Consider the following 11,994-nt stretch of genomic DNA (forward strand, 5'->3'; position numbering starts at 1 on the left):
AACATCTTCTGCTACCTGACTAAATGAATATACTCAATGTATATGTTCATCAAAGTGCCTGGTAAGCACGTCTCTTAATGTTCATACCCTTATATTAATGCAACTCTCACTTATGGTAGAGAACCTTTTCTTTTCATATGGCAGTGACCTTGGGATGACTCAGAAGACATCATGGTGCTGGGAAGAAGTGACAGGTGTGCTCAACACTGCAATATCTTTATCACACCTTCCAAGGCTCAGTGTCCATTGTGGAAGAGGTGGTGGAAGAATGTAAGAGCCAAAGGAAGGGTAGGACGCCTTACAATGTGCTCCTCCAGACACAAACTGGCCTGGATATCCATGACCTCACAGTGCCTGACACTACCTACACAAGACCATCCTAATAGGAGGAAAAGATCATGACATCAAAATAAACGAGAGACTGATTGGAAGGGGGAGGACTTATGATGGAGAATGGAGTTTCAAAGGGGAAAGTAGCGGGGAGGGAGGGCATTACCATGGGATATTGTTTACAATCATGGAAGTTGTTAATAAAAAAAATATAAAATAAATTTAAAAAGGAACAAAAAAAGAAATAGACAAAAAGGTTAGAAAAGAGTGCAGGTGACCATGGAGGTTGTGTTTCTTGAAGCTGAAGGTTTTCCTATCAGTGACTTGTGTGGACTGTGTGAGAAGAAGTGAGATGATATATTTAAAGAGTCCACACAGGCCAAAGGGTAACAAGAGGTCCACTGTGGACATTAGATATAAAGCCTCCAGAGGATTTTTAGGATTCAAGAACCTAGATGGATGTAGGGACCAGACATACTTGCATATGGTGGGTTATCTATAGGGAATCTTGAGATCCTTGGTGTAAGCAAGACAGCTACAGATTTGTGAGAAATTTCAAATAAAGGACAACAGGGGGAAAAAAACACTGATCATAGAATGACAGATCAACTATCAAAGCTGTATAGAAATAAAATGAGGTCACAGGGGAATGATGAAAAGAGAAAACAAAACTATTTAGAGATTAAAAGTACAAAGTGTATAGCTATCCAACCTATGTGCATCGCAATTCATTTTTAAATGCTTTCAGTTATTATCATTGTTATTATTTTATGGTTGTTTTTTGAGGTAGGGTCTCACTCTGGTCCAGGCTGACCTGGAACTCACTATGTAGTCTCAGGGTGACCTTGAACTCACAGCGATTCTCCTACCTCTGCCTCCCAAGTGCTGTGATTAAAGGTGTGCGCCACCACGCCCGGCCTACTTATTATTATTTTTAAAAGTCATTAAGTATCGTGATGCAACTGTGCCATTCTCTAATCTTGAAGAGTATTTAACCAGGACACTGAGGCTGAAAGCCGTCATTTAAAATCAAATTCCTTGCCCCAACCTAAAAATTATGAAAATGGGGGACGGACTTAGTGTTTAAGTGGAGCGATAGACTTAGTGTTTAAAGTACTTGCCTGTGAAGCCTAAGGACCCAGGTTTGATTCCCTGAAACTCACGTAAGTCAGGTGCACATGGTGAAGCATGTGTCTGGAGTTTGTTTGAAGTGACTAGAGGCCCTGGTGTGTCCATTCTCTCTCTCATCCTCTCTCTCTCAAGAAAAAGAAAGAAAGAACAAAAAAAAGAAAGAAAGAAAGAAAGAAAGAAAGAAAGAAAGGAAGGAAGGAAGGAAGGAAGGAAGGAAGGAAGGAAGGAAGGAAGGAGAAAGAAAGGAAGGAAGGAAGAGAGAAGGAGGGAGGGCAAGAGGAAGGAAGGAAGGAAAGAAAGAGAGAGGGGGAGGGAGGGAGGAAGGAAGGGAAGAAATAAAGAAAGGAAGGAAGAAGGAAAGGAAGGAAGAAGATAGTATCATTCATATGTCTTTCAAACACAGGGCCAGAATAAGTAAAATGTCTTCTTGTCTCAGACTTGAGGTCATGTTACTTACACAAGTAAGGGCTATGGATCGAGAATTCGAGCATATTGAAGATGTGTAAAATTCTTATGCCTTAATGTAGATTAATATCCTTGTCTTTAGGCATTGTGTAGAGGCAAACTACCACCTTATCAGCAAGTTATTTTCCATGGATCATTTTGGGGGTGGGTGGGTGGGAGATTAAAGAAAATCCAGCAAGTGCTAATCATAGATCTGATTCAGTGTTTCTCAACAAGAGGAAGGAGTAGATTTTATTTACTCCCTGGGGGGGGGGGGTTGGCAATGTTTAAAGACATTTCTCAAGTAGGGGGAAGGATGTGTGTTTGCCATGTCCATGGGCTTATGCTAATGGTATCCAGGGAATAGAAGCCAGAAATGATGCAGAACACACGACACAGGGCATTTCCCCAACAAAAGGCATTGCCTGAAGCTGGGGAGATGGCTCAGTGGATAGAGAACTTGCCTGGCAAGCATGGGTATGTTTGGATAACCAGCCCCCTTGGCACTATAGCACTAGTATCTGTAATCCCAGCACACCTGTGGTCAGAAGGGAGCTAAAAACAGGAAAATCTGCCAGAAGCTCACAGACCAGCTAGCCTATGGAACAGAGCAGTGAACAGTGAAATGCCTTGCCTCAAATGAGGTGGACAGTAAGGAAAAGGACAGACACCCAATTTTGATGTCTGACTTCCACACATCTGTATCACTTGTGCATCCTCACTCACACACACACCTCTCTCTCGCTCTCTTTCACACACACACACACACACACACACACACACACACACACACACACACACAAAGAATCATTTTCAAAATGCCATAGTGCTGTGGCTGGGAATCCTGGATTCCAGAGGTACAGATGGTCATGGTACTTTGTTAAACAGAGCTTAAAGTGAAATGCAAACACAGGAAGGAAAGAATACCAAGTTTCCAACTGGCCAACAGGAAGTTATTCTTGGGATGGTCAAATGCTTTGATTGGGATTGGGAGTGCTCTTGAAAACCTTGGGTGGATGGCTGGAAACGTTCTTTATCTTCCTACGCTGACTAAATAAAAATAGAACACTGCCCTTGTTCAGTACTTGAATTTTGGGGCAAAATATTTTCAAAGGGAGGAAAGGAAGCAAAATGAGGAAGAAGGTAGACGTTTGTGGAGTGATTTCTATGATCCAGACATCATACTGAGCACTTTCCATACATAACCCTGTCTGGTTTGGAAGTAGCTGACACAGATTGAAGTCTTAGATGTGTTATATGGTGATTGATTTCTTTCATTCATATCATCATTCATTCCTTCATTCAGCAAACCTTTATTAAGCGCCTCCAGACTGTATACACTGCACCCTGAGGACAGAGAAACAGATAAGATGCATTAGTTACTTTTTTTGTTGCCATGACAAAATACCTGATAAAAGCTACTTGCTGAAAGAAAAGCTTCTTTTGGCTCACAGGTTGAAAGGTTACAGTCCACCATGGCACAGAGGACTTGGCGGCAGGACAATGGGGTGTCTGGTCACATTGTATCTACGTCAGGAAGCAAAGAGAGATGAGTGCTCTTGTTCAGCTGGCTTCCTCATTTTTATTTATCCTTCGTATACAGTCTGGTTTCTATCCCCTGGATATCATATGTAGTGTAGCCACCCACATTCAGGTGAGTCTTCCCTTAGTTAAACAACACTTTCATAGTCAAGCCCAGAAGTGTGTTTCCTTGGTGATTCCAAAACCTGCTAAGTTGACAATGGAAGTTTGACTGCTTGATCTCAGGAAGCATGTGGCCTATAATGTAAGAGATAAATTGAAACAGTGTGAAATGTGACAAGATTCTTTCCTAGCGGTATCTCTGGGGACATGTCATGGTACACCCAACCCAGGAAGTGTTCTCGGACTTGTGACAGTTCAGGGTTCCTATGCTCAAGGGATCTTAGGGTAAGGATGGGATGCTTGAGGGATGAGGAGTATGGAAAAGAATGTAAGCTTTAGAGATCTAAATGGGGCCACAGGACGTTCAGCGTAGATGGAGCAGCGTTTTGGAGTCTTGATGGTAAGAGAATGAATGTCATGGACTATGATGCTTCTCCAACTTGAACTTGTATTAGAGAATCATAGAGGGCTTGCTAAAGCAAGATTACCAGGACTCCTCCCAATAGCGTCTGATTCAAGGGTCTACATGGAGCCGGGAATTTGCATTTTCTACAAGCTCCCAAAGGAACCCAATGCTTCTAGTCCACAAGCCATACTTTGAGAGCAACTCCCTTAGAGAAACAACAGCTAGCTTCAGTAGGGTTGAAGCTGAAGACATGACCTGGGGCTATAAAGGCAACAAAATTAAGGAGTTTGGGCAAAATGATAGAACCAATAGGAAACTATTAATTTCTTTTCTTTTCTTTTTCTTTCTTTCTTTCTTTCTTTCTTTCTTTTTTTTTTTTTTTTGAGGTAGGGTCTCATTCTAGCTCAGGATGTCCTGGAATTCATTATGTAGTCTCAGGGTGACCTTGAACTCACAACGATCCTCCTACCTCTACCTCCCCGAGTACTGGGATTAAAGTGCCTGGCAAGATGTTCTAATCACATGTTAATGCACCATCTCAACCCATATTTCTTTATTGGAACATGGGAAACGAATAGCTATCAAACTATCATTGAACATTGTTTTGAGGGAAACACCCAAGTAATAGTATGAATATAAATTATGAGTCACTGCATTAGTATCAGGCTAATTATTAAAAATTAATTCACCTACAGCCTCAGATGTGCTATCAACAAAGCTGGGGCTCAGCAGACACAGGTGGACTCAGTCAAAGCCACAATTGCACGCTCATCGCTATACCACCCAGATGGAAGGCTGAATGTCAGCATTTGGAATCTAGGACAGTGACTCACTGAGAGCTTGAATAGGGAGCCCAGCTGAGCCAGGGCAGCTGGCCAAGCTGAAGTCAGAGAGGCAGGCTTATGAGCTCACCGCCATGCCCCGAGACAGCACTTGAGGTTGAAGATTGGGCTCAGGGTGATCCTTGCCAGAGGGAAGCTGGACCCTAAGAGGGGCTTTCCCAACAACCTTAACCCACAAGGAGAAGCCCTGCGTAAGTTTGTCAAACCTCTGTTAAGGAAAGTCAGCTAGGATGAGGAATGGGCATCTTTTTTTTTTTTTTTTAATTAATTAATTTATTTGAGAGTGACAGACAAAGAGAGAAAGACAGATAGAGGGAGAGAGCGAGAATGGGCGCGCCAGGGCTTCCAGCCTCTGCAAACGAACTCCAGACACGTGCGCCCCCTTGTGCATCTGGCTAACGTGGGACCTGGGGAACCGAGCCTCGAACCAGGGTCCTAAGGCTTCACAGGCAAGAGCTTAACCGCTAAGCCATCTCTCCAGCCCCGGAATGGGCATCTTTGTGGCCTTCCTGTTATGAGTGACAAGAAACTGTGCTAACCTTTTCTGTCGCTATACTTGTAGATACCTTCAGTTCTTTTTGCTTTTATTTTCACTTTCTCTTTTAATTCTCAAGGACAATGTGTATGATCATTCCATTTTACAAATGAGAAAGGAGCTCGGAGGCTTGCTCAGGATGACACCACCAGCCAGTCTTTGAATTCTAAATCTCAAACAAGAGATTTCACCCAAATATTTGGTGAAACAAATGGCATGTGGGACGATGTTTCCAGCAAACATGTTTATATCTGCAGTGTGTATCTGATACAGTTATAGTTTTTTATGTGCTTTCTTTCCATCTTCTTCTGGACTACTACTTGGTTATTTTTGTCTATTTTGTTCTTTTCTTTTTTTATTTGTTTTTGTTTAGTTGCCTCTACACTAACTGGAGAAATTAGTATTTTTGATTGAACTCTTCCTTGAAATAATAGAATCTAAAATAATGAGAATTTGATGAAATGAAATAGTATCCCCCCAAAATGAAGTACACTTAGGAAAATATGATGTAATGATGACTACTCTGCCCCCTAAAGAGACATTCACGTCATGACAAATTCTATTGCAGTTTTGGGGGTGCTACGAATTGAATTCAGCGCCTTGCATATGCTAAGCATGTACTATAATACTGAGCTACACCTTCAGCCTTAGTTATTGTTGTTATTGTTTTAATTGTCAAAAACAAAGGTTCTGTGTTTTCTTGAAACACTTTCCACAAATAGTACACACGGGGCTTATGAAAGAAGAGTTGCATTGCTAAGCAACTAAAGAGCCCTTCCTTGGTTGACTCTTTCCACAGCTATAATAACGCAGTTCAATAAACTACAAAGGTCTCCAGGTTGGGAAGAGATCAGAGTTCATCTTCCACAAGCCACCAGAAGCAGCAGCTGGAGACTTAGAGCAGTGCCTCGGGCTGCCAGGGAGAGGAGCGTGGGAGAGGCCCATTTCTCACCGGAGCACCTGTAGCATTTCTTCCTTCTGAAAAAGCACTCGTGTGCATGAGACCATCGGCTATTGCTTTTGTGTGCATGAGCTTGTAAGAAACTGGCTTCCTAGAGCATCTGTCTTCTTAAAAGTGTACTTTATTTTTATTTATTTATTTTTGGTTTTTCAAGGTAGGGTCTCACTCTAGCTCAGGCTGACCTGGAATTCACTCTGTAGTCTCAGGGTGGCCTCAAACTCATGGCGATCCTCCTACCTCTGCCTCCCGAGTGCTGGGATTAAAGGCGTGCAGCACCGCGCCTAGGTTTTTGCTTTTTTTTTTTTTTTTTTAAATGAGGTACTTTTAAAATATTTATTGTTATGTAGTTGAAGGAGAAAATGAGAGACCGAGAGAGAGAGAGAGAGAGAGAGAGAGAGAAAATGGGCATGCCAGGGTCTTAGCCAGTGAAAATAAACTACTGATACATGTGCCACCGTGTGTACCTGGCTTACATGAGTACTGGGAAATTGAATCCGGGCCCTTTGGCTTTGCAGGCAAGAGCCTTAACCACTAATCCATTGCTCCCACTGTCTGCCTTTCTTTCTCTCTCTTCTTTCTTTCTTTCTTTTTTGAAAGTAATGCTCCTGCTTGAAGTCATAGTCTTGGGGGTTGGGATGATGTTTGCATTCCATCCAGTAAAGATACATGAATTTCCCAGCCAAGTGCTTGGTGACTTTTTCATACTTCTGGGCATTTAAAAGAGACTCAAGCCGAATAAAAGTAAATACTTAATGGAATGAAGAAAAGCTTCATGAGATACTGTGGTGTGAAAAAAAAATATGTGTGTATGTATTTGCATCTCCAGGAAGTATTTTTTTCTTTGAGTTTCTATCAGTCTTCCAAGGGTTTAGAATGAATACAGAACTGATAATGCTGTAAAGACAAGACTCAAAGCATCCTAAGCAAGTCAGACTTGCCCCTAGCATTAGGCAGGTAATATGGGAACCAACAGATGGGGTGCTCAAAGACAGTGCAGGTACAAGTGGACACTACACTCCTGGCCTCAGGATGATGAAGGTAGACAGACAACTCCACACTTGAGACCCTAAGTGTGGGTGACAAGACACTCACCCAGAATGAAGGTGACATGAGGACCTCCCTTTTCTGAGGATGGTTAGCTCCCTTCTCACCTCCCGTGGATCTGATGTCCAAATGGTTAGGGAATTCTGAGCCATGGAGTCCTGTATTGGCCTCTCCACAGACCTGGAATGAGGACCCACCTGGCTGGGGTGGGGAGGAAGCTGATTGCTCACCTGAATTCTATCTCATGGCTGATCCTTACCATGAATTCTCCTCTCTTCTCCATTTTTCCGCCCTCCTTGACTGAGCAGCTGACACTTAGATCTGCCAAAATGTAGCGGGGTGGGGAGGAAGAAATCAAAACACTAAGTCGACTGATGGATGGGTTGGTTAACCAGCTCTTTCACAGAGCAAACCCTCATACTCTTTCAGGTACTCTGGGCTGCTGCTGACTCTGGCTGACCTCTGACCTCACCCGAGGTGCTTACTGTTCCCATTTCAGAGGCAGCAAAACTGTGCAACTGAGCAGAACTGAGCAGAACCTGTTTGGCTCTTGGGCCCCTGCCTTCCAATACCAGGCCTCCTTCTGTGCCTTGGATAGTCCCAGCCTGGCTCCTGGGCCTAGTCCTGTGCTCCTGTGCCTGAGTATACCCCTAATGTGGAGCCAGGCGTGGGAAGCTCTCCAAAAGCCATGACTGAATCACTCCCAAGTCATGGCGTTTGGCATCACAGCTTCCTTCACCACGCAGGCTTTTGCCTGTTTACTCTGCTGAGCCCACACCATCCTGGAAACTAGAAAGTTACCTGATCAAATCAGGGAAGGTGGAACCCAGAACTCTGTTTGCAACCGATAAAGGCAGGGCAGGTTTTCTGACAAGTGAGCTCTAATGTTTGCAGCCTGACCATCAATCCATATTTCCTTTTCATTTCTCATCCCCACCTCATGCAGGTCCATCTTTGCTCTGTGAACAGTGGTTAGTCACACAGAGAACCTCAAACAACTTCCTCTGGGCTCTGTGAAGAGGACCAGCCCTGTTGTGGCTTATGTCTAGTTAATCCCCATGCTCTTTTTTGTCTTTTTTAATTAATTAATTTATTATTATTATTATTTCTTTTTTTTGGTTTATTGAGGTGGGGTCTCGCTCTAGCCCAGGCTGACCTGGAATTCACTATGTAGTCTTAGGGTGGCCTTGAACTCACTGTGACCCTTCTACCTCTGCCTCCTGAGTGCTGGGATTAAAGACGTGTGCCACCACACTTGGCCAGCCCCTTATGCTTTTATGTAAGTAAATAACTCAACACTGACACTGGAAAGTGTGGGGGAGTAGGGAGGGATCGTGATTGAAGGGGAAGACAGGCAAGCTTGAGGAAACTTCTCTTCAGACAAGAACAAGTGCTTGGCTGAAGTTGTCCTCTAGACTCACAAGCACCGTACGCTGATTGCAGATTGTACCCTGCCCTCTCTCTGCCTGCCCTGCCCGCTGCACTTGGCCTTGGCTACAAGCCTACAGTAAATGATGTCATAGCAATCCATTGCTCTCCTGCAGGAAGATCTGACTCACTTAACCAAATGATAGAAACTTCCAGGGGACTTTTCAAGAAGTTGGTTCAGGTCTGGAGAGATGGCTCCACCATTAAGGTGCTTGCCTGAGAAGCCTAAGCACCTGGGTTGGATTTCTCAGTATCCATGTAAACTAGATGCACAAGGTGGCACCATCATCTGGAATTTGTTTCCATTGGCATGAGGCCCTGGCACACCCATTTTCCCTTTCTCTCTCTCTAATAAATTAAAAAAAAAATTTTTAAAAAGAAGTTGTTTCAGGAAGACCTGCCCTCTATTGATAATTGGTGTATTTTAGCTCATGAGTACAGGAAATTGTTGAGTTCTTTTCTCTCCTCTTTTACCCGTCTCTCTTTCTACTACAAGGGAGCACACCAAATCTGGGATCTCTTTCCTTATCATGCATATATGAGTATGTTGTATGTACCTGTGTGTATGCATATTCATAAGGGAGGCTGTGTGTGTGCGTGCGCGCGCACGTGCATGCTAGACGTTGGCATCGGATGGCTTCTTCACTTGCTCTCTTCCTTACCTTCTTTTCTGAGACAAGGTCTCTCGCAGAACCTGGAGCTCACTGGTTCGGCTAGACTAGTCAGCCAACAAGCTCCAGGACCCTCTCGTCTCCATCTCCCCAGCACTGGGATTGCAATTGTCAGCCACCATATCTGGGTTTTATGTGGGTGCCCATTCTCGAGCAGCAAGCGCTTGACCCACTGCAGCATGTTCTCAACCTCCTGGCACTTCCTTCAGATCACTTCCTGGCAGGATTTGGAACACCATCTTACCTGTTTTCACTTGATTCCTCTTCTAACTTCTTTTCCAGATCTCTCCATTGACCTGATTATTATTATTTTTTTAAGTCTTGCATTGCTCACGTATTGCCAACTGCCCAAAATTCCTCTGTAAAAGTGGGAAGAGCTCTACATATCTGTCAAGCACATTGTTATGTGTTATGTGTTGGCCCAATCTGCAATGGAACCTTCGTTTTCTTTGAGCACTGCCTGGGCTGACACGGGCACAGGATCACCAGCAAACCTGCTTGCGTGGTATGTTGCCCAAGACCACACTGACTGGAATTGAGGTTCACGCTTGACCCAGGATCAGCCACACAGATTCTTACCTCTAAAAAACTTGAAACTATGACAACAAACACCAACACCTGCTATGCCTGATATTCTACTGTGGAAATTTCTGCCAGATGGCTTCTTAACTTCCATGTTCCCCACAACTACCCAGAATGCTTAAAAAAATACTGACCCATCTCTGCTTATCAAGGAAGATACACATACCACATATTTCATGAATTCTGCTTCCAGATATATAGCCCAGTAGATCCACAGGTGGCTTGATTGACTATCATTGGTCTCATTGAAAATCCTTCCATCAAACCAATTGTTTCCTATTTACTTAAGTCCCACCCACCTGTATGTGGGCAGGTAAATATATTTTTTAATTTGTAATTGGTGTATTATAATTGAACCTACTTATAGGATACAAGTAGTTAATCTGGTACAAGTATAAAACATGTGATGATTAAGTCAACGTAATAAATTCCATCTCCTTGAACACTTGTCATTTGTATTGGAGGCTTCTGAACTCCTCTTTTCTATTTCTTAAAAAAAAAATATATACAGGGCTGGAGAGATGGCTTAGTGGTTAAGCGCTTGCCTGTGAAGCCTAAGGACCCCGGTTCGAGGCTCGGTTCCCCAGGTCCCACGTTAGCCAGATGCACAAGGGGGCGCACGCGTCTGGAGTTCGTTTGCAGAGGCTGGAAGCCCTGGCGCACCCATTCTCTCTCTCTCCCTCTATCTGTCTTTCTCTCTGTGTCTGTCGCTCTCAAATAAATAAATAAAAAATTTAAAAAATATATCCAAAACATTTTGTGTAGGTGACTGGAGCCACCCACTGTACAGTGGAAGACTATAATGTATTCTCCCTACATAACTGTCCACCAGCTGACTTCCATATGCCTCCCTTCTCTCCTATATTACCTTGTCTGCAGTGACTATCATCCTATGCTTCTATGAGAGCAGTTCCTAGGTTCCACATATGAGTGAGAATACATAGCAGCTACTCCTCTATACCCAGGTGATTTCACGTGACATAATGTCCTCCAGTTCTATCTGTACATCTGGTAGCAAAATACAGAATTTCATTCATCTTTTTCAAACTTTATTTTAGATATAATATAACAGGTTGTACTAAGAGGTTATACACTCTTTCATCCCCTCACCCTGGGGCCCTTTCCACCCTGGGGGGGGGGCTCCCCATGATATCATGGTGTCTACACTGTGGGGCACAAGGCCTCAGTTAGTCCCTGTGAGATAGCTGGAGAACTGTGCCTCAGGGTATTCCTCCTCACTCTGTGGCTCTTACAACCTTTCTGTCCCTCTTCTGCAGTTCCCTGAGCTGCGGCAGGCCTGTTGGCAGTCTGATTTGGTGTTCAGTTCTCTGTATTACATTTGTGTTATGGCCAAATAATATTCCAACGTGTGCATATAACCCATTTTCCTTACCCATGCTCCTGTTGAGGGGCGCGTCACTTGACTCCATATCTTGGCTTGCTGCAGTAAGTACTTAACGGGACTCTATCTGTCTATTTGATGTGCTGCTTTCACTTTTCTTGGGCTATGTACTCAATAGTGGAATCATTGTATCATACATAGTTTGGGTGCCAGTTTTCCTAAGAACCTTCATACTTATTTTCATAATGGCTTACTGATTTACATTCCAACCAACAGTATATTCTGGGGGCTGGAGAGATGTCTCAGAACAAGCATGAGGACCAGATGTTGTATACTAATGACCACTGAAAGTGCTGAGTGTGGTGAGGTGCACCTGTCATCCCAGGTCTGGGGAACCAGAGACACGAAGTGCCTGGTGTTCATTGGCTAGTGATTCTAGCCAAATAAGTGAAATCCATGGTTAGCAAGAGACCCTGTCTCAAATAGTATGATGGATAAAAACTGAGGAAGACACCCAACATCTCCCTCTCTCTCTCTCTCACACACACAGATGTGTGTACAAATCACACACACACACACACACACACACACACACACACACACAAGTTATTTCTCTGAATTTTCACCCCACTTA

Source organism: Jaculus jaculus, chromosome 11 (assembly GCF_020740685.1).
Source record: "Jaculus jaculus isolate mJacJac1 chromosome 11, mJacJac1.mat.Y.cur, whole genome shotgun sequence".
NCBI lineage: Eukaryota > Metazoa > Chordata > Mammalia > Rodentia > Dipodidae > Jaculus > Jaculus jaculus.